General features: G+C 36.3%; 2 protein-coding genes across 8 annotated transcripts in view; one reads left to right on the top strand and one right to left on the bottom strand.

Moving 5' to 3' along the window:
- The window catches only part of CENPP (centromere protein P), a 387,615-nt gene that overhangs the window by 79,060 nt on the left and 282,482 nt on the right, over nt 1–26,073 (bottom strand). The gene's annotated exons all lie outside the window — the stretch shown is intronic.
- The window catches only part of ECM2 (extracellular matrix protein 2), a 96,957-nt gene that overhangs the window by 23,870 nt on the left and 47,014 nt on the right, over nt 1–26,073 (top strand). For 2 of the 3 annotated variants that reach the window (XM_077138749.1, XM_077138769.1), the window contains exon 1: nt 19,286–19,601. The exons of the other annotated variant lie outside the window; for it this stretch is intronic. The gene's annotated coding sequence lies outside the window, so the exon portion shown is untranslated. Of the gene's footprint in view, nt 1–19,285; nt 19,602–26,073 lie in introns of those variants that run through there. 3 annotated transcript variants of the gene reach the window in all.

The following is a 26,073-nucleotide window of genomic DNA, read 5'->3' on the forward strand; positions in this document are numbered from 1 at the left end:
TCTTATAGCAGTCACATTTAGTCCAGAGTGGTAATTGTTATTTCTAGATTTTAGAACCTCACCTATTCTTTGAGACCAAAGGAAGAAAGGTTTATTTTGTCTGGAACCTAAATTTTCTGTGGCATATAATCTAACTCGACCTGTTTGGATAACTCATTTAAACAATCAAAACGCAGGGATCCCAGAATGAGAATGAAGGCTTTTAATCCTGTGTAGCTTAATGTTAATGCCTGGATACTTCCCAGAATATATTAAGCAGATAATCAAAAAATATGGGCAGAAAAAAAAGTATTGGCAAAGGACCTCGAAGGATGGGAGAAAAAATATGGAACTATTAAACTTTACCACCAGGGAAACCCCTGATATTGTGCCAAACATTAGGGACTCCCAAATCAATAGGCCAAGCCCTTCCTCTTATGAAGGGCTTGAGGCTCAGTCTTGTGAAGTTTATGTATGTGAGCAGAGAAGCTTAGCCTACACATAGGTATGCCCAAGGATTACTCCTGGAGGATCTCTTTTGTTGCTCAGATGTAGCCTCATTCTCTCTAAGCCCAGCTCTGCAAGTGAAATGATTGCCCCCCCCCCCCCCACATGGGACCTGACAACCAGAGATGACTCCCAGGGATGAGGCTGGCCCTGGCACCATGGCACGAACAATGCCTTCCTGATAAAGGGGAGAAAAGAAGTGTAACAAATAAGGTATTAGTGGCTGAGAGAGTTTAAAAAGAATCGAGAGGCTACTTTGGAAGTCACTCTTACGTAAGCTTCAGTTAGACATTGCTCCCTTATCATAACCTGCCAAGCTCCAACCAAAACCATTCCAGCCAATCCTAAAGAACACCGAAGGTGTTATATAAGATTCAACAAAGGTTCCATGCACTATGGTAACTTTCTAGAAACCTACGACCTCCAGATGGGACGCTGGACCAGACAAGTCCTGAAATGCAGAGAGGACAGCCTCTCTAGAATATCAACTAGTTCCATGCCCCTATCCCATATTACTGATAGCCCCTTCCCACATGAAAAAGTTAGAATGGGCATAGCCCAAATACCCCTAAAGAGTGGGAGAAACACCAAAGGTGATGGTGGAGGTATACAGAGAAGGTTGAGTTTAACAAATGAGTATGATTGTTGAATCATTCTACTGATACTTCTTTTAGTCTCCAGTACCTTAGAGCAGCTAGAAGTAAAAACCTAAAATTGTGGAATTGTAACCCATATGTTCTAGTTTGCTAGCTGCCAGAATGCAATATACCAGAAATGGAACTGCTTTTAAAAAGGGGAATTTAATCAGTTGCTAGTTTACAGTTCTAAGGCTGAGAAAATGTCCCAATTAAAACAAGTCTATAGAAACGTCCTGTTAAAGGTGTCCAGGGAATGATATCTTGGTTCAAGAAGGCCGATGAAGTTCAGGGTTTCTCTCTCAAGTGAGAAGGCACATGGTGAACACAACCAGGGTTTCTCTCTCAGCTGGAAGGGCACATGGCAAACACTGCGTCACCTGCTAGCTTTCTCTCCTGGCTTCCAGTTTCATGAAGCTCCCCAGGAGGCGTTTTTCTTCTTCATCTCCAAAGGTCACTGGCTCATAAACACTCTGATTCGTGGTGCTGCAGCATTCTCTGCTCTTTCCAAATCTCATTCATTCTCCAATGAATGTTTCCCCTTTTATAGGACTCCAGAAATTTATCAAGACCCACCCAAATGGGTGGAGACATGTTGCCACCTAATCCAGCTTAACAGCCACTCTTGATTAAATCACATTCCAGGGAGATGATCTGATTACAGTTTCAAACAGACAGTACTGAATAAGGATTATTCTGCCTTTACGAAATGGGATTTTGATTAAAACATAGCTTTTCTAGGGGCCATACATCCCTTCAAACCAGCACACCATACAAACAAATATCTTCTACAACTAATTGTTGTGCTATGCTTTGAAATTTATTGCCTTTTTTGTATATATGTTATTTTTCAGAAAAAAGAAAAAAGAGTAAATTGTGATGATAAATGCACAGCTATATGATGATATTGTGAACCACTGATTATACACTTTGGATGATTACATGGTATGTAAATATACATATCAATAAAAATTTAAAACAACAAGAAAAACAATAAAATATATTTTTATCTTTGAATGCATAATCTTATGGCAAAAAAATGACAATATTGTCTAGAAGGAAGGAAATTAAACTACAAATAACAAATGTTTTCTTTGTACAAAGTTCTCCTGTAATGTGAACTCTTGTCAGAATATTATGAGTGTTAAAAGAGGTTGCTTTGGATAATTAAAACATTTTCCTGGCTTTAGGGACATTATATATAAACTCATTATATTACATAAACAGCTACAAAAAGCAGAGATGAAGCTAAATTTTAAAAGCCTTCCAATCAATAAAACGAGTGGTTAGGTAAATCTTGTGTTTCCATGAATTGTGTGCAATATGGAATAGAGAAGGAACAGGAAGTTTTGGGGAAAAGATAGTACATGTTGTTTTCTAGAAGAGGTGATGTATTAGTTAGGGTTCTCTAGAGAAACAGAATCAACAGGGGACACTTGCAAATATAAAATTATGAAAGTGTCTCACGTGACCATAGGAACGCAGAGTCCAAAATCCACAGGGCAGGCTGCGAAGCCGATGACTCCAATGGATAGACTGGATGAACTCCACAGGAGAGGCTCACCAGCCAAAGCAGGAATGGAACCTGTCTCCTCTGAGTCCTCCTTAAAAGGCTTCCCATGATTGCATTTAGCATCACTAATTGCAGAAGACACTCCCCTTTGGCTGATTACAAATGGAATCAGCTGTGGATGTAGCTGATGTGATCATGACCTAATCCTATGAAATGTCCTCATTGCAACAGACAGGCCAGCGCTTGCCCAATCAGATGAACAGGTACCACAACTTGGCCAAGTTGACACCTGTCCCTAAACATGACAGGTGATGAAGTGCTTGGGAGACATTCAAGTCACACTGACCAAAAGGAAGTTGGTTTTAAAGACTAGACTGGCGAACTTCAGGGTCTATCCCTGACCCACCAAGAGATTCATTACTGTTACTCACCTTTTAACTTTTTTTTTTAATGCTGTATGGTGGGGGTCATATTTCACTCTTTTTCCATGTGAGTATCCTGTTATTACAGCACCATTTGTTGAATTTCTGCTTTCGTTTGCTTGCTTTTTGTTTGTTTGGGGGACGTTCATGGGCTAGGAAATGAACCCGGGTCTCCTGCATGGTGGGCGAGAATTCTACCACCGAGCTACCCGAGCACCCCCCTCTCACATTTTAATGTTAACTTATGATCTTTGCTCTCATGGACGAGTTCCTGAAGCTCTTATCTTCAGTCATGTTATGAAAGCCCGCTTGTTTCTCACATGTTTATTTGCCGTATTTTTTGTCTCCCTATATCAGATTATTTCAAAATAAAATGTCCTTGATTTGTGTTAAATTTATGGTAGAACTTCCCTAATCTCAAGAGAAATTACATTTAAGATGTAAGCAAGAAAAAAACAACAATGCATAGGACATTATTTTGGAGGCAATAAACCATAGCACTATAAAACTTCTATACCTAACTCCTTATCATACAACAGTAGCATATATTTCTTCACACAGAATACTTTCTTCCCTGAAAACTATGGTTGCCACTCACAATACTTATTGGTTTCCAATCCCAGTACTACCCTTAGACCTGGGGTGTATGAACTGGGATTTGGCTCTGGCCCTCCTCTGGACAGGCTGCTCCGCACTAAATAAGCAAGGTGTCCATGGAGCCAAGGGGACATGCTCTTTCACAGCCAGTGTCTCTCCCTCTAGGTCATGCTCTGGGTATCTGGCACCCCAGAATTCTCTGCCTAGTGTCTTTATATCTAGGCCCTATGCCGTCCTTTACCCTGGTTCTGATGCTCTGAAAAGAGAACACACTGCTAGGGAGAGCGATCCTACACTCAAAGGGCAGCTATTTATACGGAGTTGAGGAAGGAACTTGGACAAATGGGATGGGGAATCTACACAGTCAGGGCATAGCATGGGGAAGAAGAGAAGGATGGTGGGACTCTTTACTGAGCCATCATATTCTGATGTAGGTCAATTCTGAGGAGTTAAAGAATTCTAAATTTTAACCTGGCTTTCCAGGTAATTATGAAAGTATACTTGTCAAGAGTATGGAACAAACTTGATTTAACTGTTTGTTAGCTTATTATAACTTTTACACACTTAGAATATCATATGTGAACCTTCCTTTGTACCCTTGTCTCATTTCCTACATCCTTTGACATGAATGACACTCTGGAAATACTTCTAGCCTCCTAAACTAAATGTTACTACAGTAAGACAGGAAATCAAACAAAGCCTAAACAAAAAAAATGACAACCCTCAAGAAAACTTTTTATATCAAATGGTATATCTTACAATTCACTAAATTATCAAAAACAAAAACAAGAAACTGGACTACATCATTAGATTATTCTCCTTTATTAAGATATCAGCACTTCGACATTCTCAATTCTACCACTTGTTCTATGGAACTCATCTCCGCATCCAGACTCAATATAGAGGAACCCATCAAAGTGTTCTCTATCTCAGATATGTTGAGTACAAAGAGATTTAGTGCCTGTTCTAGAACTGCACGGAAGGGCTCCAGTACCTAGCAGGCTGGAGGGCCTATGGACTGCAGAATCTATACTAGAAACCTGCCCGACATGAACCTTCTTAGTCTAGGGTGACTGTCTTTACGAAGCCTGGCCTCTGATGAAATTTTGCTTAGGGAGTGAGGGAAATACCCAGAGAATGAATCAACCTCAAAGTTCCCTGCTTACTAACAGTGCCATCTTACAGACACAGAATCAAAGAAACATAGTATCTTATCAATAAAATGATATCATCTAGTCCAGTTCCTGAGAGATCCCTTCTGCAACATTTCTAGGAGAATGTCTTCTGGTTTTTTTTTGCCTGGGCTCAGTACTTCATAAGAAACTCAGCTCCACTCTCTTCAGGCATCAGGGCCACACCTGGGCTCTTTGCCATTTCCGGGGCACATGCTCAACCTCTCCATGTGGTGGCAGCCAGGCTCTCCCCAGTCCCCAGGGAGTGTGCTATACTTTTTCCAAGGCCTGAGGCTGCACAACTCTTCCACTGCAACAAAATGGGAGACTCATCCTCTGTCCTCAGGGCAAACTCACCCTCTCCATGTATATGGGTGGATCCACTCTCCTGGCCAAGGTTTCTTGGCTTCAGACCTGAGCGTCCATGGTTCTCACTCTGCAAACTCCAATTTGTCCCTTTGTGTTCCCCTTTGTCCAGACTGGCAGTGGTTAGGGTTACTCCTGGACTTCTCCATCATTCTCTTCACAGTTCCTCTAAAATCTTCCCCTTAGCCATACAAAAAACCATTCCAACATATCTGGTATTTGTAAACTGCAGCAGCACCCCACTCTCCAGTACCAAATCTGTTCTAGTTTGCTAGCTGTCAGAATGCAACACACCAAAGATGGACTGACTTTTAATAAAAGGGGATTTATTTCATTAGTTCTTCAGAGGAAAGGCAGCTAACTTTCCACTGAGGTTCTTTCTTACGTGGGAAGGCACAGGATGGTCTCTGGTGGCCTTCTCTCCAGGCCTCTGGGTTCCAACAACTTTCCCCAGGGTCTTTCTGCATTTCCAAAGGCCTGGGCTGAGCTGCGAGTGCTGAGGTGAGGTATGCTGAGCTGGTTGGGCTGTGCTACGTTGAGCACTCTCATTTAAGCACCAGCCAACTAAATCAAACATCATTCATCACAGCAGGCATGCCTCTTAACAGACTGCAGATGTAATGAATAACAGATGAGGTTCACGTACCATTGGCTCATGTCCACAGCAACAGAACTAGGTACCTTCACCTGGCCAAGTTGACACCTGACTCGAACTACCACTATATATATATATTTTTTCTTATATAAAAATCCATCATAGGGAAGAATGGGAAGAGGAAAGAGAGTGTTATGACAGCAACTTCTTCCTCCATTCTCCCTTCTGTTCTTATTTTTTTCAGGGAATTATCATTAATTTTTTCAAATTAGCAGAATATCGTCCAATGATGGGTACAGCTACAAAAGACGTAAAATTGAGTCAAGAAGGCAGGAAGATTCTTTAGGAGGCTGACAAAGAGTAGCACCAAAGTAACGTTAAGTTCCTCACTCGTCTAAAGGGATATCAAGTGTCGCATGATCTAATCTCTGGAATTTGAAATTTGGGCTGATTATAATATAGTCAGTACAATGATGTCACCAGCAGCTTGGGAGAACCACAGTATCTTGGTTTCTCTAGCACAGTTCCTGTTTACTCTTTTGTATCTGAGTCCTATCTGGTCAGTGCCCACATTCACTATCAAAAGGTCAATAAACTTTATGGTTACCCTACCATGGAAAATCCTATACTGAAAGCATTTGAAGAGCATTATATTTAAACACACACTCTCTCAAGAGTTGTCGTTTTTTTTTTTTTTTCCTCTGAATTGTAGAGTCAAATGTAAGTCAGTGGTGGAGGAAGGTGTGTTTATTCCATATACTTGTTTGCTTGGTATATTAGCTGAGGGAAATGATGCAGGAGAGGTCTAGGTGGAGACAGAGATAGTCTAGAGTAAGCAAGAAATACCAAAAAGCTCTCCTATTTAAAATACTGCTGCCATAGCTTATCAAACTGAATATTTATTTGGGTTAAGGAGCTCCTATGCTTTTTTCCCATAAAAATCTTTAGTGGCATATTTAGCATGCATATATAATAAGACATGTCTATTGTTTAAAGACTAATAATAAAATAAACACTGACCATATCTTTTAAATCTTTTCATATCCTATATTTAAAGAAAGGTCTACATTAACTAAATGTTACCATATTCCCTGAATATTTCACCAAATTTAAGATGTCACTGGTGGTAAGAGATAGCATTATTGTAAGATATACACACACTACTAAGAAAGAATAAACATTACCAATAAATTTTAATTCTTAGAAGTTTTATTTTATGTTCATATAAAAGGTTCCTTTAGACCTAAATACATTTTTTAATCACACTTGTTTAAACTTAAAAAATTGTGAGTGAAATAAATCAGAAGTCTGATGTATCTGAATGATTTTTTAACCTAATATCCATACACGTTTTTTTCCATCCAATATATTCTCTGGAAAAGGGGAACAAGGGATTACAAAATGCCATCAATTGTAAGATGCAACTGAGACATAATAATGTGAAAGAATGTGGTATTCCCAATCCACAGAAAAAGTAACTAAAATATATGGAAGACAGTGATGTCCACAGTATATATTGTGTTTCATTGCTCTGACTAGTTGAGCATGACAGTCTTAGACAGCTACCATTGATTTCTACTATGTTGTAATTAGAGGGTATATTAGGGTTGCCAGCAAGAACTGGAACTAAGAGAAATAACTTTGCCTCAGGGAATAGGTAGATAAAGGATCCAAACAGAGATAGATAAAGTCACACAAAAGAGAAAGACCGTGCCAAGTCCCAATCAAAACCATTCCTCCCAATCCTAAAGAACACCTAGGGCATTATATAGGATTCTACAAAGGTTCCATGCACTCGGGTAACTCTCCAAAACCTACAACCTCCAGATGGGTCCCTGGACCAGATAAGTCCTGAAATGTGGAGGGGCCAGGCTCTCCAGAACATCAACTCTAGTTCCATCTCCCTCTCCCATATGATCAACAGCCCCATCCAACATGAAAAAGTTACCATGGGAATAGCCCAAATATCCCTAAAGAGTGGGAGAAAGATCAAAGGTTGTGGAGTTATACAGAGAAGTCAGGTTTCACAAACTAGTATGATTGTTGAATCATTAAATTGATATTTCTTTTAGCCTCCAGTACCTTAGAGCAGCTAGAAATAAAAACCTAAAATTATGGAATTGTAACCCATACCAAACTCCAAAATCTGCTCTACAGCTAATTGTTGCAATGTACTTTAAAATTTATTGTTTTTATGAATATACATTATTTAAAGAGAAGGAGGAGTATAACAAAGAAAAAGAAGATAGGATTTAACAAATGAGTATGACTGCTGAATCACTATATTGACATTTCTGTTAGTCTCCAGTATCTTGGAGCAGCTAGAAGAAAAAACATGGAACTGTAACCCATACCAAACTTTAAAATCTGTCCTATAACTACTTGTTAAAATGTACTTGGAAATTTATTGCTTTTTTGTACATGTTATATTTCACAACTTAAAAAACATCAAAAAAAAAAGAAAGAGAGAAAGACTGGTTCTTAGATCCATAAGTCAATAATATATTGGTAATCTGGGGAGATCAAGTGTGGGAAAGGGATTAAAATTTTTTTTACCTTTTTATTTTAAATATACATATTTTTTAAAAGCATAAAACATAAACTGTAATCACTTCTAGATTTTCTTTACTATATTATTCTCTAAGTAGGCAACCCTTAAAAATATAGTAATATACTGCATGATCCCATTCCCATTTATATAACACTCTAGAAACAATGAAATAATAGAGATGGAGAACATATTAGTTGTTGATGAGGGCTGAAAGAGAGTATGTGTGTGACTATGAAGGAATATGCAAGGGAGATCTTTGTGGCAATGGAAAGGTTTCATGTTTTGACTGTGGTGGTAGTTACATGGAACTTCACATGGAATAAAATAATAGAGAACCATATACACACACTACACTGATGTCAATTATATAAGATGCAACCGTTGGGAAAACTGGACACACAGGTCCTCTCTGGACTATCTTCGCAACTTTCTGTGACTTTATAATTCTTTCAAAACAAAAAGTTAAAAAAACAAACATAATTTTGGTTTTGACCTTTATGTAAGTGGCAATGACACAGAATGCTTTTGCGTCTGGCTTTTTGCTTAACATATTTCAAAAAATTCAAACATTGCTACATGAAGTTGCAGTTTGCTCATTTTCGCTGCTATGTTCTATCTCACTGGATCCATGTATCACAATTTATTCACTCTAATGTTTATTGACATTGACATTGTTTCCTGTGTTTGGTTATTATGAATAACAATACTATTAACATTTTTGTACATGTTTCTTGCTGTGCATGTGTATACATTTCCGCTTTGTATATACCTAGGAATTTCTGTATTCCTAGAATTTCTGGGTCATACAGTATTATGTTCCAACTGCTTATACGAATTTACATTTCCACAAGCAATGTATGAGAATTCTCAATTCACACCAGTATGTGTGGGTGGGAATAATTTGAATTTTGTGTAGGTTTTAACAAGTATTTCTCTGTTAACAAGGTTGAGCATCTTTTCTTATATTTATTGGCTATTGGGATGCCCTTTTGTGAAGGGCCTAGTTGAAGTCTCTTGCAAATTTTTCCTACAGGGTAAATTTGTCTCTTTTGTATGGATTTGTAGCAGTTTATTACATATTCTGGACACTAGTGTTTTTAAGTTTTACTCAATCAAATATCTTCTCATACCTTGCCTTTTTACTCTCTTGATGTCTTTTGAGGAGCAGAAGCTCCTTAATTTAATCTAGTTTGAATTGTAATCAATCAATTTACAGTTAATTTTCTTTGTGTCATCTTTAAAAAGTCTTTTTCTACAAAAAGGTCATATTATCCCCTCAAATAATTTTTGTCTTTCATATTTAGGTTTAGTTTTTACCTGGAATTAATCTTTTAAAATGCATGGTATGAAACAGAGGTCCAATTTCATTGTTTTCCTCATATGAAAACCTAATTTTCCCTTCAGTATTTATCAGAAAGATCATTCTTTCCCCACTACATTGCAGAGTCTCTTCTCTCGTAAGTCACATATCCATATATGAATGAATCTTCCGGTTCTCTTTCTGTTCCATTGTTCTTCTCTTTATTCTTATTATCAGACTATCTTAATTACTGTAGCTTCCTTAAGATTTGATATTTGGTACAGAAAATCCTCCAGTCTTCATCTCTTTCAAGAATGTCTTGGCTATTCTTTGGTTTTTGCATTTCTACAGAAACTTTAGAATCTGTTTGTCAAGTTCCACCAAAAAATAAATAAATAAATAAATAAACTGTTAGGATTTTGACTGAGAGTGCAGTGACTCTAAGGTCAGTTTAAGGAGAAATGATATATTTTCAATATTGAGTATTCCATTCCTTGAGTATCTCCCATGCCCATATTTAGGTCTTCTTTAATTTCTCTAAAAAATTTTATAATTTTCTCTAGAGATATCTTGCTCTTCTTTGGTTAGATTCATTACTGCACACTTCTTATCTTTAAAATATATTTGATATTTAAACCACTTCTTTCCCTCAATTTCATTTTCTAACTGTGGAAATATACAATTCAGTTTTACATATTAATTGTGTATCTGGAAATCTCTTAGATTATTAACAATTTATCTGAAAATTATTTTAAACTTTCTACATATATAATCATTTCATCTGGGAATAACAAGGTTTTAGTTCCTTTCCTTTCCTTTCTTTTGTGTCTTACACCATTTCCCCCCCCCCCCCACCTTTTCTTGCTGTTTACCACATGCTGTTTACCACACTGGCCAGCACCTTCAGTGGACTTCCTTGTCTTGTTCCCATAAGGAGAAAACTTTCAATATTCCATCACTGAGTACTCTTTTTTTAAATAACTGCTTTATTGAGATATAATTTATATACCATAAAATTCACACTTTTAAAGTATAAAATTCAGTGGATTTTAGTATTTTCACATAGTTCAGAACCTCTCCACTACCAATTTTTCAAATATTTTCATCACCCCATAAAGAAACTCTGGACCAGTCACTACTCATCTCCTACCCCTCCTCTGTCCCCTCACTCCAGGCTCCTAACAACCACTACCTACTCTCAGCTGCTACAGATCGTCTATTCTGGGTATTTCACATGAATGCAATTATATCCTACGGGGTCATATGGTAAAGCAATTACACACTTGAAAGGAAAACTAACTCACTGGTATTCTGTACCTCAGAGATTAAAATATTGAAAAGGTGACTTTATTTAAAGCAAATGGCATCTGAAGAAAATTTTCTGATGTACAAATCCTCACTGGCAGACAGAAACCTTGTGGCAATGGATAATGCTCTTTTTGCTCATTTTGTATTGGCAAAACCAATAATACACTCTTGCAGAGCTGCTTCAGAATTAAGTTTCAGAATGTAATTATGTCTGCAGTAATAACAGGGGTAGGATAAAATGTACTACCAGCATTTTCCATGTACTATTGTGGTTAAAATAGTTTCAGTGAAAAGACTCATGTAACAATCCATTAAACCACAGAATTTTAGAGTACAGACCTCAGAAACTGTATAATTTGGTTCTCTCCCTCCTTGACCATTGTAGCATGGTAGCTATGGCTACTCTTTTATCCTGCTGTTTTAAAAATTATTTTTCTGATTGCTTCTATCCTTTCAAAAATTATTCTTTTTCTGATCTAGTTATAAAAAAGGTCAAAACATTATACAAATACAAAATTATGCAATAAAAATCCCTCCATAATTCTATCAAACCCAGAAATATTCATTAAGTTTGTTGTTTATTTCTTTCACTTTGTTCTCTAGTAATATGGTAAATTAAAAAAAAAGAGATCATTGAACATGTACTGTTGTAAACATTTCGTTTTTCATCTTGGTATATTGTGGATTTCCTTCTCCAAATAGTTCTATGGGAGTCCATTGTCTCCCATCAATGCACAACTGGGTTTTTTTTTCCATAAATTGCAAATGCCTCAAGTATTTCTCTAGAGATATATTTTTGTACAGGAAGTAGCCTTTCTGAATAATGCATTCTTAGAAGTGAAAATGCTGGGACAAAAAGTTTAGCTATTTTTGAGCTGTCTTCCAGTTTACAATCCTGACTAAGAACTTGTGTCTTTGCCCCACATACTTACCACCACTGCATATCATTGGCATTTTTTATATCAATTTTTAAATTAAAAAAATACATTTTTCAAGAAAGAAACACAAAATTCTTAACATATGATCATTCCGTTCTACATATATAATCAGTAATTCACAATATCATCACATAGTTGCATATTCATCATCATGATCATATCTTAGAACATTTGCATCAATTCAGAAAAAGAAATAAAAAGGCAACAGAAAAATAAAAACAGAAAAAAAATTATACATACCATACCCCTTACACCTCTCTTTCATTGATCACTAGCATTTCAAACTCAATTTATTTTAACATTTGTTCCCCCTATTATTTATTTTTATTCCATATGTTCTACTCATCTTTTGACAAGGTAGATAATAGGAGCATCAGACACAGGCTTTCACAATCACACAGTCACATCGTGAAAGCTATATCATAATACAATCATCATCAAGAAACATGGCTACTGGAACACAGCTCTACATTTTCAGGCAGTTCCCTCCAGCCTCTCCATTACATCTTGAATAACAAGGTGATATCTACTTAATGCATAAGAATAACCTCCAGGATAGCCTCTCAACTCTGTTTGGAATCTCTCAGCCATTGACACTTTGTCTCATTTCACTCTTCCCCCTTTTGATCGAGAAGGTTTTCTCAATCCCTTGATGCTGAGTTTCAGCTCATTCTGGAGTTTTTCTCAATCCCGTGATGCTGAGTCCCAGCTCATTCTAGGATTTCTGTTCCACGTTGCCAGGAAGGTCCACACCCCTGGGAGTCATGTCCCACGTATACAGGGGGAGGGTGGTGAGATTGCTTGTTGTGCTGGCTGGAGAGAGAAGGCCACATCTGAGCAACAAAAGAGGTTCTCTTGGGGGTGACTCTTAGGCCTAATTTTAAGTAGGCTTCACCTATCCTTTTTGGGGTTAAGTTTCATATGAACAAACCCCAAGACTGGGGGCTCAGCCTATAGCTTTGGTTGTCCACACTCCTTGTGAGAATATCAAATTCAACTTGGGGAGGTTGAATTTTCCCCTGTTCTCACCATTCCCCAAAGGGGACTCTGCAAATAATTTTCCACTCTGATCAAATCACTCTGGGACTCACCGGGGCATCACTCTGGACAAACTAACAGAATCTCATGTCCTACCCAAGGTTTCATGTACTTATGTTATTCAACCAACTATCTACATAAGCTATATTAGGAAATGCACTAGTTAAAATATAAATTTTCTACCAAATAAACATTTTTTTGCTTTAGTCTCACACATAAGCCGAAATTTTAAAATATTAATTACCATCTATTTTCAGCACCCTGCAGTAATGACACGCCCCAATCCTCCTCATGCAAAAATATTTTTTAAATTTGTACATTTAGTCACTATCATTATACACTCTAGACATTCCTAGATTATACCATTTCAATCTTTATTGTCTCTTTCTTTATGATTTCATTGATGCCCCCAGCCCTCCTCCCTCTATCATTCTCACATTCAGTTTCAGTGTTTTAACATTCATTGGCATTTTTAATCTTTGTAAACCTGATGGTGAAAAAATACCTTACTGTTTTAATTTACATTTCTTGATTCTTACTGAGGTTGAGAAACTAACAACTTTTCTTTTGTTTATTTGCCACTGACATTTCCTCTTCATCACTTGTTTAATGGCTTTTGCCCATTTGTGTACCAAGTTGTTTTTCTCTTGTAATGACTCTTTCAGTTTTCATGAAAATTAGTTTTTTGTTTTATTATGTTACAAATATTTTTCTAGTGTAATGTTCTTACCATACTGGTTTAAAATTTTTATTCTACCTAGATGATGAAAACAACATTTATTTGTGTAAGTAATTTGCAAAATATATTTCCAGAGTAAAAAAAATTAAAGTGATATCAACAAAGTGTGATTTGCTTTTTTTTTTTTTCTTCTCCAATTTAATCTATCAGGATGATCTGGTGTATAACCTTCTAGACCTGTGTCATGTTATATGTACACGGTAAGAGGAAGGATAACTCAGTTATTGGGAATTGGGAGGAAAGAGAGGTTTCCTTTTCACTCTATACTTTCTAAACTTTTTGAGTTCTGTGCCATTTACATATATTACCTATTGAAAATGTAAAAGGAAAGATATTGCTCCACATAAATGGAGGTATCATAGTTATAATATTGTTCAGCAGCTTGTATTCTATACTGAATAACATATTTTAGGTTTCTGTGCAGGAAACATAGTCTAACATCCTTTTTAATTGTTTTAAAGTATGTGATGATAAGGACTTACCACAGTATATTTACCATTCCTCTTTTAATGGGCAATTAAGATATTACACTGTCACAATGAAAATTCTTCATGCATGTGTCTGAGTGTTTTTGTAGAATAGGGTTAGTCTAATTAAATTAATTTTTATTAAGTGCTAGAACAAAATATATTCCTACTAATAGTATACCTATTTGTTGTCTTAATTATCAGCAACTCTGAATTCACAATAGTAAGGCCGAGCACCCATTCATGTGTTTATTGGGCGTTTTTATTTTTTCTTCTGAGAATTGTACTTCATATTATCTCCATATCATTTTGCAAGGAGTTTTTGCTCTTACTGATATAATTTGATACTGTATAATTCTCTGCTGCAAATAATTTATTACTGCCCTTTGTTAAAGATATTTTTTACAAAGCATAAGTTTTTTATTTATTATGGTCAAGTCTATCAGCATCTTTATTTTATCATATATACTCCTTAAGAACATCTTCTCTAACCCAAGGTTATGAACAGATTTTCCTATTTTTCCTCTCCATTATTTTATTAGTCTGCTTTACATGTAACATTGATATTCACTGGAATTTATGTTTGCATTTGGTACGAGGCAGGAATTTATTTGAAATGTTTTCCTAAATGGAAGCCAACTGTCTGAATATCATCTGTTGAGGGGCCATCCTTCTCACTGACTTGAAATGGCTGCTTTAACTTAATTCCCATAGATTACACCAGGGTCTGTGGGCTGGGCGAGCTCATGGATTCAGGACTGTCATTGCTTTTAGGCCCCTCAGTAGGCAGAGCTAAGAAACCTGTGTATTTGTCTCCCTCTCTCCCAAACTCTCTATGTAGATACGTGTATATGTATATACACATGAATACATGTACAGATATGCACGTTTGTATGTGTTGTATGTCTGTATCTACTGTATCTATTACAAGCTATGAGTTCCCACTGGTACCTCCAAGTCCACAGGGTTCATTCTAGCCTCTGCTTTCCTTATTTGTAACTTCTCTCTCTGACTGTGAGAAACCTGTCTCTCATTAGCTGCAAGATAGTTACCTGTTTGTTCAACCCCAGAATATACATAACTATCACTGTGAAAAGCAAGTTTATGAGCTAGAGTTCACTATTTTCTGTATAGTTCTTTATGTCTTATGTTATAGAATATAATAAAAATATTGTTTTTCCAAAATTCTTTAGGTTTGCGATAGCTATTTTTTCAATTTTAGACATTGTCTACTGACTTTCTGTAATGGCACATGAGATCTCTTACACCATCCTATTTTTCTCTACTACTAGATTCCTCCAATACAGTAATATCATTTCTTGTGAAGTACATCTTTAATATGTACCTTATTATACCTGTGCAGATTTTATGCACAGGTAGGCATTACTTCCTTCTTTTCAATTTTTAATGTACTTTTTAAATGTGGTAACATATAAAACATAAAATCTGCCATTTGAATCATTTTGAAGTATAAATTCTGTGGTATTAATTACATTTACAATGCTGTGCTATCATCAACACATTATTTTTTTACTTTTAATCTTCCCTAAGGTTAATAACTTTTTCCCATTTACTTTTCTTTATACCTACTGATAGCTCTTTTTACAGCTTCCAAAATTCTCGCAGTATAATATTCCAGAATATTCAGACCAGGTAATATATTGATTCTAATTACTTCCTTGGTACCATGTGTCCTGAAAACTCTTCTATCTAAAGTGGTTGCATGCTAGGCCCATGTACCTGGCATTTTCTTTGTTCTTCTCTTGTGTTGGATTTTACTCTTTCCTGGTCTCTCGTATTTTCCTTTCTTGCCTTTCTCTCTTGCTTTGTTGAAATCATACTCCAGGTGTTTCCTCATGTTCAGATGGTTCAGCAGCTACGGGAATGGTGATAGTAGCTCTCGACATATTTGTCCTCTGTGGTCTTGTTCCAGTCTGGAGTGGGTGCCTCTATCACTTCTGCCCACTGGGCCTCCCTTCTCTGTCATCCTGGCTCTCTTCTGGGTGAGCTGTCCTGTTTTTGGTATCTTATGTCTTCTTTTTGTATTGGTTTATCCCTTATTTTTGTGAAGTATATATTATGTCAGAGTCCTAAGGAATGGTGCATGGAGGCAAATTGTTTGAAATCTTCCACGTATAAAAGCATTTTTCTACACTCTCATTTGATATAGTTTGGGTGGGTATAGGATTACAATTGGAAAAAAATTTTCTTCAGAATTTTGAAGGCATTTCTTCACTATTTTCTTGTTTTTAGAATTGCAATTGAGAAGTGTGAAGCCATTCTAATTCCTGATTCTATGACTTATTTTTGTTTCTGCAAGTTTGTAGGATATTCTTTTTAAAAAACATTTTTTATTATGAAATATATATTTAAAAAACAATAAATTTCAAAGTACATTGCAACAAGTTATAGAGCAGATTTCAGAGTTTGGTATGGGTTACTGTTCTCCAATTTTAGATTTTTCCTTCTAGCTGTTCCGAGACACTAGAGATTAAAAGAAATATCAATATAAGGATTCAGGGCGGGCCACGGTGGCTCAGCAGGTAAGAATGCTTGCCTGCCATGCCCGAGGACCCGGGTTCGATTCCTGGTGCCTGCCCATGTAAAAAAAAAAAAATATATATATATATATATATATATATAAGGATTCACCAGTCATACGCATTCGTTAAATCCCATCTTCTCTATTACAACTACTTCTCTGATCCTTCTTCTAATCATTATGGGTATTTGGACTGTGTCCTTTCTAACTTTTTCATGTTGTTAAAGGGTATGAATAAGATGGGAGAGGGGGATGGAAGTAGTTGATGTTCTTGGAGAAGCTGGCCCCTCTGGGTTTCAGAACTTATCTGGCCTAGAAACTCATCTGGAGGTTGTAGATTTCTGGAAAGCAATCTTTCTTTTTTTGCGGGGGGTGCATGGTCTGGCAATGGAACCCAGGTCTCCTGCATGGAGAAGCGCACATTCTACCACTGAACCACCCATGCACCCACTGGAAAGTAATCTTAGTGTGTGAAACTTTTGTAGAAGCTCAGATAGAGCTCTACATGCTCTTTAGGGTTAACAAGAATGGCTTTGGTTGGGGGCTGGCAAACCATGGTAATTAGCAATATCTAGCTAAAGCTAGTGTAAGAGTAGCCTCCAGAATAGCCTCTCTACTCCATCTGAACTCTCTTAACCACTGACACCTTATTGTGTTATATTTCTTTCCCCCCTTTTTGTCAGGAAGGCATTGTCAATCCCATGGTTCCAGGCCAGTCTCATCCCTGGGAGTCTGTCCCACATGGACAGGGAGACTTTCACTCCTGGATGTCATGTCCAATATAGAGGGGAGGGTAATGGTTTTACTTGCAGAATTGGGCTTAGAGAGAGCAAGGCCACAGGTGAGCAACAAAAGAGGTTTTCTGGAAGTAACTCTTAGGCATAACTATAGGTAGGCTTAGGTTCTTCACTATAGAAATAAACTTCAAAAAAGCAAGGATCAAGAACAAGGGCTTGGGAGTCCCTAATATTTGAGACAGTATCAGGGGTTTCCCCAATGATAAAGCTTAATAGTTCTATATATTTCTCCCATCCCTCAAAGGACTTTGCCAATACTTTATTTTTTTGAAAATGCAAAATTATTTTCTAGTGATAACATATCCACCAGACCCCATATAGTATAGGCAACATTCCCAATTCTTTTTTTATCACATAGTTGTATATTCTTCACTATGATCATTTTTACATTTGTATCACTCCAGAAAAATAAATAAAAAGAAAGAAAAATGAACTTATACATCCCATACCCTTTACCCTCTGTCTCACTGACCAACAATATTTCAATCTAACCAATTTTTACCCTTTATCTCCCTGTTCTAGTTTGCTAGCTGCCGGAATGCAACACACCAGAGATGGATTGGCTTTTAATAAAAGGGGATTTATTTTGTTGGTTCTTCAGAGGAAAGGCAGCTAACTTTCCACTGAGGTTCTTTCTTACGTGGAAGGCACAGGATGGTCTCTGCTGGTCTTCTCTCCAGGCCCCTGGGTTCCAACAACTTTCCCCGGGGTGACTTCTTTCTGCATCTCCAAAGGCCTGGGCTGAGCTGCTAGTGCTGAGATGAGGAATGCTGAGCTGCTTAGCTGTGCTACGTTGCGTTCTCTCATTTAAGCACCAGTCAATTAAGTCAAACATCATTCATTGCAGCAGGCACGCCTCCTAGCTGATTGCAGATGTAATTGGCAACAGATGAGATTCACGTACCATTGACTTGTGTCCGCAGCAACAGAACTAGGTATGCTCACCTGGCCAAGTTGACAACTGAATCTAACTAACACACTCCCCTATTATTTATTTATTTTTATACCTATTATTATTATTTTTTAACTCATCTGTGCATAGCCTAGATAAAAGACACAGGGTTTTCACAATCACACAGTCACATTGTAAAAGCTTTTAGTTTTACAGTCTAAATCTAGCCTTTCTTTCAAGTAATTTGGACCCCTGATGTAGAGTAAGACTTAAAAAGTAGTTATTACATAATTACAGTACGCCATGCATTGAGCTTACTTATTTTATCTTCACAGAAATTTGAAAGGTAGATTTTATTTTATTATCTTAGTTTTAGTAGGCTAAACCTCAGTAAAAGACATCAGGTAGCTTGCTTATGGTTCCCCAAGAAGCAGCATTGTTGAGCTTGGAACCTTGACCAGTCCCTACCTCGCTCATCTGCAGATGAAGAAACAGTCCAAAAGAGACAACTAATTTACCAGAGTAGCAGATAACAGGAAGCCTCAGGTGTGCCCTGCACATTTTCTTTTTCTTACTTTATAGTTTCAAATGGCAGTTATATATCGGGTTTTTTGTTGGGTTAACAATGATGTGTATGCAGTTAGGATGGTTGGACAGAGAGATGAATAAAACACAACTGAATTTCCAGTGTCATTCCAAATATCTACAACCTTTTCACTTGGCAAGTATATCATATAGTCTAATAAAGCTAAAACAAAATTATGCAGGCTAATGTGAACTTTAGGACTTTTTATGCAACTGTCTATGAAAATCATAGAGTTCTTAATCCAGATTCATTTTGTGCTTCCAACTCTGCCTTTTTAGGCTACAGACTAAATGCTTTATTTGCACCTCCTCTTCCTCCTCCCGCTCTTCCTGCCCCCTTCCTCCTTCTCCTTGTCCTCTTCTCCTCCTCCTTCATTTTGTTGCTGTTGCTTTCTACTTTTCTTGTGCTTACAAATAATATTTCCCTTGGTAACCGTTTTTCCCTGGTTACTTTACTGGCAGATTTTCTGCACAGGGAACTGAGAGGCATTTATCCCCAAGGGAAGCAGTTATTTTGGATTTTACTAAGAAGTCAGTTAACATTTCTTCAACATTCCTTTCTGTTGCTCTCTGATTTAAAGAAAGCTCTGGTTTTGTTTCATTTTCATCTGGAGACTTAAATGACACCAAGCAAAGTCTACTTAGTTTAGATTTCCAGGTAAAAAAGTTTTAAATTTTAAGTTTCTACTAGAGCATGTGTAATGGTTTTAATATTTGGGTGTTTTATGTTGCAAATATGTATAACACCGTAGGAAATTAGCTCTTTACTAATAGATTTAAAAGTTTAAAGTATGCATTATTATGTTTACTTGATTTTTCAGGATGCATATTACCCAAGTACTTCAAGCTTTACAGAATTAGAAATAAAGTTACTTTTATGTCTAGATAGAATTATGGGTTCAATAGAAGTATAAATTGGTTTGAAAATATCATTCTTTTTCTATTTTTAAGTCCTAAAAAGAACATCAAGGATAAATTTAAAATGTTTTTCATTTTAAAGTTGATGAGTGAAGTGCAAGGAGATGAGACATCTGGCAACATTTGTTTAGAAGTTTAAAATTCTAATATTTTTAAAGCTTACTGAAAATACATATGATGAAAAACATTAAATGAAGAAAGATAACAAAATTCAATCAAGGTTTACAATATTAAGATGAACACAGAAAATGTTAGAACAAAACGTACTTGATCAAAATGTTGTCTAGTGTAGAGTGCTATAAAGTTTTACCCCTAGAAACATATTCAATAAATTATAAAGTTCTTTTTAAAGAAAATATTAAACACAAGTAAAATTCTATAAATCATTAAAAATAACAAAGGCCTAAGCTTCAATTATACAATTAGTTCTGAGAGTTCATTTCACAACGATTATTAAACATTTTAATGAGACTATTTAGATGCTGATTTTGTGAAGATTAAGCTAGCACTTTAAATTTATTTCTGGACATATCTATTTAAATTTCTGGATAAATAAAAGTTGCCCAATTTTGGTGGGGGGAATGAAAGACTAAGGGAGTGATTCCCAAGATGTGGGAGTGGGAACGGGGTGCTCAGCTGTCCACAACTGGCTTATTCTCTCCTACCCACTCCCTCAGGCAATGCCTGGGCAAGTGGGTGTTTATTTAAGGACTACGGAAAACAGGGTGCCACAGCACCAGGTCTAAGAGGTGGCACTTCACAACTCTTACCCTTCCCAGGGTGGAATCTGCTCATATGATTCTCAAAGCAAGGAAATGTCAATGTACATATTATTTTATGCAATGCAGAGAATTTATACTCTCCTTCAGGGCCCACTCCCTGCCCCTCAACTCAGCAAATCCTACTCTACTCTGACTCACAGTTTAATTTTTCGTATTGTTTTCCCCTGTTCGTACAGTCATTCCTTCCCAACATACTTGCTTGCTCTATGAATTGACTTTTACAATTTCAGCTGCCAATCAGTTAAGGGATTTGCTACATCCTTAGATTTTGCATGTTAGTTTTTCTAAACTAAAGTGGATTACAAAAATTGTTTAAATGAAGTTCCAATTTAATGACCTATGGCAATGATTCTGAAATGACTGAGGTAATTAATGTACATTGAACAAAATTTTGTATGTTGAAGTTAGCTGACACAGAAATACTGCTATTTGCTGAGCTAAGACAAGGTAGTGGCTAGTGAGAATATGAACAAAATGAAACCTAACTAGAGGAGAAAGATTCTGGTAATTGAAGTTACAAAAAGAACTATTGAGCTGCCTGAGGGCAAACTGAGCAGACACCATAGCCTCTTCTCATTTCACCAATCCCTAGAAACAACAGAAAACATGTTACAAACAAATACATACATGTGTGTGCTGCACTCGGAAATAAGAAGGGAAATTCCTGGTGGAATAGAAACCACAAGGAGTCCTTGAAAGATAGAGAGAAGATGGGACTGAATTTAAGGAGGAAAAATGAAGCATTGGATAGCCAATGAAGAGAACTGAGTATAAGAGAGCTTGTATGGAAAAGAAAGAGGTTGTTAGATTAAACAATCCAAAGAAGGATAAAACCAACAAATCAACCCATGGCAAGGTATGTTATTGGTCTGAATATTAAAGAGGAGTTGAAAATCTGGAAAACACCTATAGAGAGGAAAAAGGTTTCCTACTAAGGGATGAAAATCAGCTTCAAGCCAACATCTCATCAGCAATACTAGAATACTAGATATAAGAAAATAATGGAATCATAACTATAAAGAATTAGAGGAAAATGATTTTGAAACTGTAATTCTATTTCCAGCTAAAGAGAATATTTTCAGACATACAAGAATTCAAAAACTTTGCAAGCCACAAACATGCTCTGAGAGGAAATATTTCAGCAAGAAACAAAATGAATCTGAGGGAACTTCTGCCTTTGATAATGGCAAACTAGATAATTCAGACCAGTCCACCTGCGGAAATAATTAGAAAAGCTGGCAAAAACAGCAAGGCCGATATTTGGGACAGGAACCCAGAGAGGGTGTGGTAGCTTTTCTTTTAGAGTCATCTGAAGATTCCAGAAAAGGCAGCTGAAAAGCTTAGCAGAATGTTCCAATAGCCTCATAAGGCAAAAGAAAAATAAAAATAGAGGATTAGGGCCAAGCAAGGGGCAGGTGGCAGGAGGGAAGACTGGTGCTGGTGGAAGCACTAAATGGCTATAGCGAAGCCCAGTTTCCAATCACTTAGTCTCTGATTGGTAGAACCCTTAACCTCAAGCCTAAAGCAGATAAGAGTCTTTTTTGGATAAAGGGGACATCTTTCTAGGTCTATAAGTATTTTCATAAAAAAATGAATGCCACAATCAAAATTGATCAAGCACATGATGAGGAGAACTACTGGCTAAAAACCTAGAGAAATAACAGACAGTAGGAAGAGAAGCATAGGGAGCCTATTAAACGGAGTCTTCTGATAGACTTTTAAACAAATGTGATTAACATAATCGAGAAAGTAAAAGATGAAATTGAGAATTTCTGCAAGAATTGGAAAATATATAAAGAACCCACTGAAAACTGTAAAACTAAAAGATACAATAACAGAAAGATGAAAGCCAATGGATTAGTTTCATAGCAGACAAAGCCCTGGTGTAAAAAGAGAATTAAATAACTAGAAGATGGGTTAGAATAATAATAATGAATCATGGAGGGAAAACGTAAAAGGCAGGGAAAGCAAAATTAAAGACATACAAGAAGTTTATCATACATGTAACTGTAGTCCTAAAGAGAGAGAAGGGGAAAACAGTATTTGAAGAGATAATGGCTGAGAAGTTTCCAAATTTGTTAAACATCAGGGCATAGATTCAAGAAGTGCTACAAAACCCAAACAGGATAAAAACAAGAAAATCACATCTAGATACATCAGAGTAAACCAAACATCAGCTGAAAACCAAATGACAAAGAGAGTATTTCAAAAGCAGCCAGAAAAAAGGTTATCTTTAAGAGACAACTATTGTAACAAATGACCTCTCCATGGAAACAACAGGACATTGGAATGTTATCCTTTAAATGCTGAAAGAAAACACCTGGACCTAGATATTCTCTATCTAGCAAATAATCCTTTTAGAATGAAGGTGCAATATAAACATTTTCAGGCAAAGAAAAAACGGAAAATTAGTTATCAGTAGAACTATACTAGAGAAATTGTTCTTCAAGCAGCAAGACTATGGTCCGGATAGAAGACTGGAGACACAGCAAGGAATGAGGAGGCACAAAAAAGGGTAAATGTTTGGGTAGATCTAAATCAGTGGTTCTTAACTGGGGTAGGGTGGGGTAGGGTGATTCCCTTCCCCCCACCCCCCAGGGGACATTTGGCAATGTCTGGAGACCTTTCTGGTTGTCACAACTGGGGAAAGGCTGTAGTGGCCTCTGGGCCAGGGATGCTGTTAAATATCCTAAAATACACAAGACGGCTCCCACAACAAATGCCCAAAATGTTAAGAGTACTGAGGTCAGAAAGCCTGATTTAAACGAATTTCAGAATAAAACAATGATAATTATCTCTTGAAGGTTTCAAATCTATATAGAATTAAAGTACATTACAAAAACAGCATATATGCTGGGATGGAGTAACTGTTATTGAAGTTGGTCCTGGTCCTTTCATTGTCCAGGAAGAGGTAAAGTTACTAATTTATATTAGATTTTGATAAGTCAAGGATGCATGTGGAATCTCTAACGTAACCTCTATATCCTCTATATATGCCACTAATAGAAAGTATATAAAAAATAAATGATTATAGAAAGTTTGAAAGTAAAATGATGTAAAAATATTATATTCAGATATTAACCAAAAGAAAGAAGTATATCAGTATTAGGCAAGGTGGACTTCATGGCAAAAATGACCACTAGAGACACAGAAAGTCTTCTTGTAATGATAAAAACACCAGAAAGACAATTCTAAATTTGTACATACCTATAATACATCTCAAAACATTAATAAACTTGATTAAACTGATGTAAATATTATACTACATCCGAAAAATAAACTCAAGTAATAATATTCGTTAAAATATAAGACAATATTATTTGTAAATTAGAAATTAAATTAAGCATCCAAAAATAGTTCCAGAAGAAATATGCATATGGATGTCTATAATAACCTCCAACCCCCACTCCAAAAATGGAAGAAAATTAAATACCCATTACTAGTTGTTAAATAACTTAAGGAATGAACATAAACTCTACAGATCACATGATCATGATTTACATATACTGGCCTGGAAAATGTCCACAATTTATTACTGAATGGAATGAAAATGCAGTATAACATTTATAGAAGAATTCAATTTATACTTAAATGCATATGTACTTATATTCATAGAGTCATGAAAGATGACTAACCTAGTGGTTGACAAACTATGGCTTGCAGGCCAAATCCTGATTTTTAAAATAAGTTTTATCAGAACACAGCCACACTCATCCATTTGACTTTTTTGCCTATATATTTATGTATCATTTTGAGATTAAAAAAACAAGTATGTACTATTTTTATAAATTCAAACAGATTTTACAAAGCATTAAAAAAAAGAACTTAGGAAAGAGAAAGCTATATGTGAATGTGACTTTTTTCTTTAAATCTCTTATGGGTGATCATGCTGATGACAATTTATAGCTCAACTTAAGAAAGAAGAACTTTCTGACAGAGCTGTCTAATCTTGGAATATGAGACCTGAGGAGACAAATTTGCTATTAATGAAACAGTAGAGGATTCAATGCCTGATTCAAGCTGAGTTCTATACAGTGGAGCACCATCATAGACAGTGAGTGCCAGGAAACAACAGCTTCACCTGAGCACATCAGAAAAGAAATTAGTTGAAAGTAGGATCATAAATAAAGGAACAAGAAATTTTGACTACACGGGCATTGGTCTTGGATTTAGGAGAAAATCTTAGGAAAGACATTACCACTGGAAATGATATTCATTTATTTTCTTTTATTCCTTTTGATAACTAACCACTAAAAGACCTCCTCTAATTATAATTCATTTTTTGTCAAAATAAATGACACATGACTGCCTTGATTAAAAATCTTCAGTAACTCTTCATTTCTTTGAACCAGGGTCTCTCAACCTCTATACATTTGGGGCCAGCTAATCCTTTGCTGTGGTAGGTTGTCCTGTGTGGTATAAGATGTTTAGCAGCATCCGTGGCTTCTATACACTAGATGATAGTAGCACCCTTCCCAGTTGTGAAAACTAAAAATGTATCCAGAAATTGTCAAATGTCTCCTGGGGGGCAAAATCACCCTTGATTCAGAAGCACTATTGTATACTCTGGATTGCCAACCTTATTCTGTAAAACAGTTTAGACTTTGTGTGCCATATTGTTAGTCACTGTTAAAACCACTTGACTCCTCCATTTTAGGACAAAAGCAGCCATAAACAATTCATAACCAAATGAGCATAGTTATGTTACAATAAAATTTTATTTATGGATATTGAAATTTAAATTTTATATAATTTCACATCATGACGTATTCTTCTTTTAATTCTTCAGCCATTTAAAAATGGGAAAACCTTTCTTAGCTTGTGGGCTATACAAAAATAAGCAACTGACCCCATTGGTCCATGGTCTATAATTTGCTGACTTCTGTTCTAAAGTACATCAACTGCAGAGCCTGGTTCCCAACGATTCATCCATAATATGACTTAACCTCCTCAGGACAGTGTTTGTAGAGCCCTACAACACTGTAAGTACCTTGAGCCAGATTGGTCTGTACAATTTGCTCATTACACCAACTAGATTTGTGATTCCACACAGGTTTTCTATTACTCATAACATCAAAGTAGTAGCCCTGTTCGCATATGGTGGTGTAGACAATTGAACAGTACAGTGCATATATTTAAAGTATATTTGTAAAACCATGACCACAATTAAGAAAATGAACGTATTTATCACCTCAAAAAGTTTCCTTGTGACCTTTGGTAATCTTCCCAACCCTCCCTACTGTCAATTCCAAGGCAACCATTCACTTGCTTTCACCATAGAATAGTTTGCATTTTCTACAATTTTACATACATGAATCATGTATACATCCTTTTGTGTAAGACTTCTTTTATTCAACATAATTATGTAGAGATTCACCCATTTTTATTGCTATGTAGTAAAACTATATGGATATATTCCAATTTATTTAT

This window comes from Tamandua tetradactyla, chromosome 2 (assembly GCF_023851605.1).
Source record: "Tamandua tetradactyla isolate mTamTet1 chromosome 2, mTamTet1.pri, whole genome shotgun sequence".
NCBI lineage: Eukaryota > Metazoa > Chordata > Mammalia > Pilosa > Myrmecophagidae > Tamandua > Tamandua tetradactyla.